This window comes from Hesperophylax consimilis, chromosome 23 (assembly GCF_061612785.1).
Source record: "Hesperophylax consimilis isolate HC1 chromosome 23, BYU_Hcon_1.0, whole genome shotgun sequence".
NCBI lineage: Eukaryota > Metazoa > Arthropoda > Insecta > Trichoptera > Limnephilidae > Hesperophylax > Hesperophylax consimilis.
The window spans coordinates 41,319-49,524 of record NC_142858.1 but is presented as its reverse complement, the minus strand read 5'-3'; positions in this window follow the sequence as shown (position 1 = coordinate 49,524).

Genomic DNA, 8,206 nt, shown 5'->3' with positions numbered 1-8,206 from the left:
TTTGATAAGCCGAATTCAGAAAACATGGTATGAAAATTCATTCCAGTTGACCAGCATATGGGGGAGACGGGCAAGGAACTAAGGTTGGGTTAGGTTAGGTTAGGAGAGCTGATATGAAAATGAATGTTACCATTCCTTCTGGCCAGGATGTAGGGGGAGACAGAACAGGACCTGGGATTTGGGTCTGCCCCATGCTCTAGTAACCACTGCACCAGCCGGTGGTTGCCAGCGCGGGCGGCGAGGTGCAGAGTGGAGTAGTCTATGTTATGTTGCTCGTTTACTTTACAACCTTCAAAAGATAACAAACTAAAGGGTATGGAAAATAATTTGAATTACTACAAACATAAAACAATGGTTCCATGATAACTGAACACATTTAATAATAATAAGAATTTATTCCAGAATGTATGCAGGGGTAGTGCAATGCAATACATTCCATATTTGAAATAATATACAAAATAAGTAATAAAAATAATAATAAGGGAGGTAATAACATAGGTGATTCAGACAGGCACAAAATGCGGAATTTAAGTGAAAAAATATAAACACAAAAATGAGTGTGAACAGCCGTTTATGGGGGATATTTGCACATATCCCGTCTAAAGAGGGCCATCAGAGGGGACTCCATACAGGCAACCATGGCAGTGATGATTCTGTTACTTGATTGGCGTAGTCTGTGCCATAAGCTTCCCATTTGATGGCGGAGAAGCGCTCTGAAAGAGTGTACTCGTCCCTCCAGGAACATTTCCGTGGCGCTGCAGTATCTCGGTAGGCTGAATAGTTGGCGATAAGCATTATTGTAGGCGACTTTTAGCTTATGCCATTGGGATGCAGTGAAATCCACCCACAGTTCTGACGTGTACAACGAAGTGCAAAATGCGTTGAAAAGTATATTTTTCACGTTTGTACTGCAAAAGTGAAAACACCTTGACAGCATACCTGCTCTAACGGATATCGCTCTTCTTTGCCTTTCCATATCCTCGATGTCTTTCAGGTCGTCTGTGATAACATGTCCCAGGTATTTGACGCTACGACTAACATCCATTTTCCTTCCATCTAGCCATACTGAAGGTGTTAGCATGTTTTCGTTTTTGCATTTGAAAACCATAACTATTGATTTGGACGTATTATATACCAGGTTATGATTTTATGGAAAATCTTCGCACATTTGGAGTAGTTTCATCAGTGCCCTAAGTCAGTGTTCCGCAAAGTGTGCTCCGCGGCACACTGGTGTGCGGTGGCCATTTGTAAGTGTGCCGCGAGTCCCGCGTCACTTCTCACAAAGTGCTCTGTAAATCGGTCTATACTTTTCTGTGCGGCGCGGCGGCCGGAGGTGACGTGGGTGGGACTCGATCGCTGCGAAGTGGCCGTGTGCTACGCCGCTACGCTACATTATCACGTGTGCTACACTACATAAATGGGGTGCTATTGCTACATTATCACGTGATTGCGCACGAGCTATCGGGGTGCATGCGCGTGACAACATAACATTACGAATTACGACGGCAACGTTACGCCCGCTTGTTTAGTAGTCATTCGTTAATGCTAGTGTTTGGTTGTGTCGTCGCGAACTTTAATGAATTTTTTAATTGCAAAAAAATATCCCATATTACGTGTTTATAATGGATAAATTCGTTAAACGTACCGCAAGTTTGTCAAGTGAAACTAATGATTCCCAAGAAGAAGCAGAGTGAAAAAAGAAAAAACCTAAGCTTTTTGATCGGAAATACGATGAGAGCTATGTGCGTTATGGCTTTATATATTGCGGTGGCGAATCGTGCCCAATCCCAAAATGTCTTGTTTGTGGAGAAACTTTGGCTAATAATTCGATGGTGCCAAGTAAACTTTCACGACATTTAACAACTAAACACCCATCGGTGGCTCACAAAGATAAAGCCTTCTTTCAACGTATGAAAGACCAGTCTAAGAAACGGGTAACTCTCATGAGTTCGTCTTTCAATACATCAAGCAAAGCGCAAAAAGCAAGCTACGTGATCGCTAATATGCTGGTTAAATCGAAGAAACCTCATTCTCTCGCTGATACTTTAATTTTACCTGTCTGCAAAGAAATTGTCAAAATTATGATTAGCAAAGAAGCCGCTAACAAAATCGAAAAAATACCTGCGTCAGCAGATACGATCTCACGTCGCATTAATGAAATATCCACCGACATTCAATCAACGTTAATTGAAAAATTAAGGCTAAGTGGAGTTTTCGCGCTACAAGTCGACGAGTCTACTGATATCAGTGGTTACGCGCATCTCATCACAAATGTGAGGTACACGGATGGATATGAAATAAAAGAGGAGTTTTTTTTGTCTGCCACTACCTGGTTATACCACCGGAGAAGAAATATTCAGAGTAACAAACCAGTACTTCAGTGAACATAATTTGGAATGGCGCAACTGCTTAAGCATTTGCACAGACGGAGCAGCAGCTATACAGGAAAAAATAGGGGATTTATAACCAGGGCTTTTGAAAAAATCCTAATATTAAAAATTTACATTGCTTTTTACATAGAGAGGCACTGATGACGAAGTCTCTGCCTGATGAATTGTTGTCTGTCTTACAAGAAGTCATCAAAATTGTCAATTACATCAAGTCACGACCGCTTAACTCTCGTCTGTTTAATGCATTGTGTCAGGAAATGGGAGCAGATCATCAGTCACTTCTGTTTCATACAGAAGTACGATGGCTTACTCGCGGAAAAGTGCTTTCTCGGATTTACGAGCTGAAAAATGAGACCCAGACATTTCAAGAAACCCAGGGTTCAGACTTTGCTTCTCTATTTAAAAAAGAAGAATGGGTAGCAAAACTTGCATATCTGGCGGACATATTCGCTCAATTAAATGAGCTGAACAAAAAAATGCAAGGAAGAAATTGTAACATTTTAGCTGCTATGGATCAGCCACGCTACCAATGGTAGTAACGAAATGTTTCCAAATGTCATGGCTGCCGATTCAGAAAAAAAAGTGCAGGCTTTGATAGAGAGTGTGACCTGCAACCTATGGACTGGAAAAGAAATCCATTTTCGGAAAACATTTCCCTTGGACATTTACCAATAAACGAGCAGGAAGAATTCATGGAGCTTAAAACTGATCGGACACTAAAATTAAAATTTTCTGAAACAGAGTTAGCACATTTTTGGCTCCACGTAAAAAATGAGTATCCACTGCTGTCAAAGCGAGCTATTGCAATTCTATTACCATTTGCCACGACCTATTTATGCGAATTGGGGTTTTCAACTCTCACAACGATAAAGTAAAAAAAAAGAGAACGCCTGAGGACGATCGACGAAGAGATGCGAGCAGCTTTATCAACGATTGTTCCAAATTTTGATCGTCTGTGTTCAGTTAAACAGGCTCACATTTCGCATTAAACATCTTTTCATGTTATATTGATTTTAATAATAAATATTAATAAAATATTTTTTTTGGTAAATTTTGGTTCGGAGTGGCCACGTTAATTACGAATAATTTTTAGAAAAAAAAATTAGATATGCCGTAATTACTATAAAAGGAAACTTTTTGGCTTGGTGGCGGCGGAAAAAGATGCATTTTAATTATCAATTGCGTAAAATTAAAATTCACTTCTCGAACCGATTCGGTGACAGTTCGCGGTCATTCTGTCACTGTTATGTGATAAACATCAATCATAATTACACAAACCCGGCTAGACAAACCCTGCTTTGCCAAACAAACCATTCAAAACCTGGGATGTTTTTTTAAATTATGATGACATGCAGCTTTCGTAGTTTAACCTCAAAGTTCGCCGTAATTCGTAATAAGCCTAGCCAATCCTATCCAAAATTAACCTTGTTTTTTTTTCTTTGGTGTACCGTTAAAATTTCTTGATTAGTTAGGTGTACCGTGAACATAAAAAGTTTGCGGAACACTGCCCTAAGTGACGGTGCTAGAATAACCATATCATCTGCGTAATTAATATTGTTTACACATACTCCTTGAACATGGCAACCTATCTTACTGTCTTTGAATTAATTCATCAGTATATATATTAAACAGTGTTGGAGACATGCTTCCTCCTTGCATTACGCCACTTTTCAAATAAAATGGGTTGGATAATTCGCCAGACCATTTCACCACATTTTCTTGCTGCGTGTGACAAATTGAAAGAATCGCTATTATATCTTCCGAAACTGCTCGTTTCCTGAGTTTTTCCCAGAGTTTATTGTGACAAACACGACCAAACGCTTTGCTTAGATCTAGAAAGCAGGTATAGATTGGCTTTTTCCTTTGTTTATAATAGCTGATGGTTTCTTGGAATATATTGCCATAGATGTTGACAGTGCAGATTTAAATCCGAACTGGTTATCCTCTGTCTTTAGATGGTCTGTTACGACCGTCGATAAAATTTTTTCAAATATTCTTGCCAGTGCGGTCGAGAGTGAAATCGGTCGGTAGTTATTGATAACGGATGGATCAAGTTTATTAGATTTAATTATGGGTATAATTACCGTTTTTGTCATTTCGTTCGGGATGTACCTATAACGCATAATATTTGAAAATAGTTTTGCTAGGATAATATGTATCGCTGGCCCAGCATACTTAATGTGCTCAAGAGCTATTGAGTCATGTCCTGTGGCTTTTCCTGCAGCCATTTCTCTTACAGCTCTTTCTACCATATGTGGAGTAATGCTGTTAGTGGTAATATTACCTTCGGTTTTCAAACTAAAATTTACATTCAGAGATTTTTCTGCTACTTCTTCACCTGCCATGGAGGGGAAGTTACGAAATTCATTGATTCGAAGAGGTTTTTTGCCAAAATTTATAGAAATCTTTATTTATTAGTGAGGTGGCAATACCATCCATTCGCTGTTAAATTTCTCTTTGTTGGCATTTTTTCAGAGCTACTTTGAAAATCGATCGGTACTTCTTCCTGCCTTCGGCAGCCGGCCCTGAGAGTGGGTTTTCCGGCCTCGAGCCATGAAAGAAAGTCGCGTCTCGATGCTGCAAATTTGGCTGCAACCATATGATTCCATCCTGCGTGCAGTTAAATAGATCTGCCACATCTGCGTATCTATTACTAACTTCATGCAACCTAGGTACAAGCGAGTGTTTGGAATACTCAGTCCTGATATTGTTGCATTTAAACAAAATTTTAGAACGAGTAGCTCTCGTGGGTATATGAAATTCAATGAGGTTAATTAAATCAGGACTGTCTATACTACCATTTACAATTTTGAACATAAATATTAAGTCGGATATAATTCTTCGATCTGAGAGTTTTAATAAATTTAGATTTTTCATCAATTTTTCAATGAGAATACCGAGTTTAAAATTAATGTGTCTTAGGAATTTATGTTGATTTTTTTCGATTGAATCTGAATGTAATTTGTAGTGGGGGGACCAGATCGAGGAGTTATATTCGACTTGACTACGAACCAGGGATGTATACAAAATTTTTAATGTTGAAATATTCTTGAAACCTCTGGAATTTCGAAGAATGAAGCCTAGCATTTTCATTCCTTTATTATTAATATTATTTATATGCGATATTAAGTTTAATTTAGAGTCGAAAGTTATCCCCAGGTCGTTAATTTGTTCGACAGAGTTAAGGATTGAGTTATTGAGTTTATATGAATGAATAATTGGTTGATTTCATAGACATATGAATATTAGTAGACCTGCCCTAAGTGATTAAAAGCGTATTATCCCCACTCCCCATACCGGTTCCATTGGAGCCGGCTGTGCTCGCGTATGGCCTCAAGTGAAATTTGAAAACGTGACGTCATCATTCTTGTGCGAACTATGGTCGAGGCATCATCGGTTCATTTTACGAAATAACACGGCAAAATGTTGACTTGTGATATGAAAACTTGTAAAAATAGATGTGAAAAAGAGAATAAACCCAATTGTCGTATTACATTCCATATATAAGCATTATTTTACTTTATTTTAAGCATATTCACATCGTATAATATGGATCAGTTGTAGAAACATATACTATCACATCGAGAAACGTCTGGACGCGAAACACAAAGCTGGTTGGTTGCTGAGAAGTAAATTATGAACATTTATAAAAGTGTCTTAACTAAATACTTAAACGAAATATTCGACTCTGAAAATAGAAGAAATTTTTTGCCGAATTTGGACTTCGCAAATTTGTTCATAACGTGGCGAGTAATTTGCGCTCCCATGTAAAAATGTCTATTCATTCAAAAGCAGATTTTAATTTTAAGAACTAAATGGTGATATTATAATGCGAGATGCCTATTTACTGTCAGATTGATTTATTGACGAATCACAGTCAGCTTTACCCCCTTCGTTCTTCAACAGTTGATTTTACCCCTCGCCATTATCTTCTCGTCTATTAATTCCTATGTCTGTGGTTGATTTATTCTGTAAAATATTATTGAATAACACTTATTTATGTTCAGATGAAGTTTGTTAAGAGAACACCAATTAATTAACCTGTTCAAATTATTTTGTAGACAGATACAATCTTCAGCGCTTTTGATTATTTTAAATATTTTTAGATCATCTGCGAAAAGTAACGCAATAATATCTTCATCAAATATATTTACAATATCATTTATAAACAGGAACGGTATATAATAATTAGTTAAGGTTTATTTTTTTTATGCTTCCGATTTTGTTGTCCGGGTTAAATCTTCCCCATAGGAAAAACTAAACCCTTCCACTCACTTTTCCACAAATGATCATCTAGTCCAGGGGTGTCCAAACTAGATGGGACCCAGGGCCAATAAAAAAGACTAAATACATTGGTGGGCCGCAAAATATTTATAAAAATAAAATACTGGTAATAATACGTAATATCGTTATTTTATTATCTACTTTTTCATTAATTTGTCTTTTACAATTCTGTCAACATCAACCTCAATACTAGTGGTAGCTAGGCGCAGTGCATGTACCTCGTATGCCGGGACCGCATATGCGCGGCCCATACAACTTAAAAAAAAAAAAAAAAAAAAATTATATGCGATTTTAACCCTTATGTACAAAGAATTTGTATGGAAAACAAGGTCTCAATCGCTTGGGCTATTCTCGTTCTTTAAGCATCATATTCTGGAAACACTTGTAGCTCCTTCGACATCTACATTTTAAATTTTCTATGGGATGCCACTCAACAAATAATAACTGTCGCAGGCAGGGGCATTTAACTAAGCTTTGGCCTCGAAACTCATTTGAAACCGCCACGCCCACCTCAAAATTCTTATAGAAAACGAATAATATGGCTAAAAGCTCAGATCTCATTGGTGAGAACAGAAGGATTGGTTTGATCTCTCGCTCTCTACCATAATGACTCGTGTAACAGAAAGAGATGACGGAATTTTGACGTTTGACAGTTCATTCAAACAAAATGACAGTGGTTTATTTATACACGCGGGTTGTCATTTTCTGCCGAAATACTATCATTTCCGTCGAAAATATTGCGTGTTAAAGTTGTTCGTGATAAAAATACAATATAAGCCAGTATAGTGTTAGCGAGTTACAAACATATTATATTCAACCTACCTACGTAAGTTCAAGTTTAAAGTGAATTAACAGTTTTAGGTTATTCGTTCGGTTTTTTGAACAATGCTTCATACTTGACATTATGTCTTCCTCCACAACGTATAAATGTTATTTATTATATCGATAAACTTATTCATGTTATTGATTAGTGTTATCCTGTATTATCTTATTGTTTTGGTGAAATTAAAGATTTTTAAACATATGTAACCATGAGTTCATGAGGCTGAAAAATGTCGGAATTTTTCGTCGTACTGTCGGACAATCATATTTTGGAAATTTTCTTCAGTGTTTTTGCAAATTTCTTGTCATTTTGGGTTTCTTCTTCTCAGATTAACAAGTTTCATCTTAAGGAAATGCATTGTAAAAGTTTATTTTCTTAGTCAGATGAACCTTGCCCTTGGAAAACATTTCGACATTTTTCTGCTTCAAGGACATTTTTATTTTTATAATAGTTTTTTTGGGCTAGTGAATGAATAGAGTAGGCTGAGAGCAATTATGTTGTCTATGGTCGCATCTTTTTTAAAATGGCCTTGAGTTTCCTCTACCTTGTCTACTGTTTTGCTCCGCACGGTAGGTACTGCTTGTATATCTGTGGTTAAGTACTGTATAATTCTGTTGGATACAAAAAGCCGGAAGATATCGATCTAGAGAGTGGTATATTTATGGTCGCAGGTGTCGCATCGCGGTTCTATTTTAAAGTGCCAAAACGA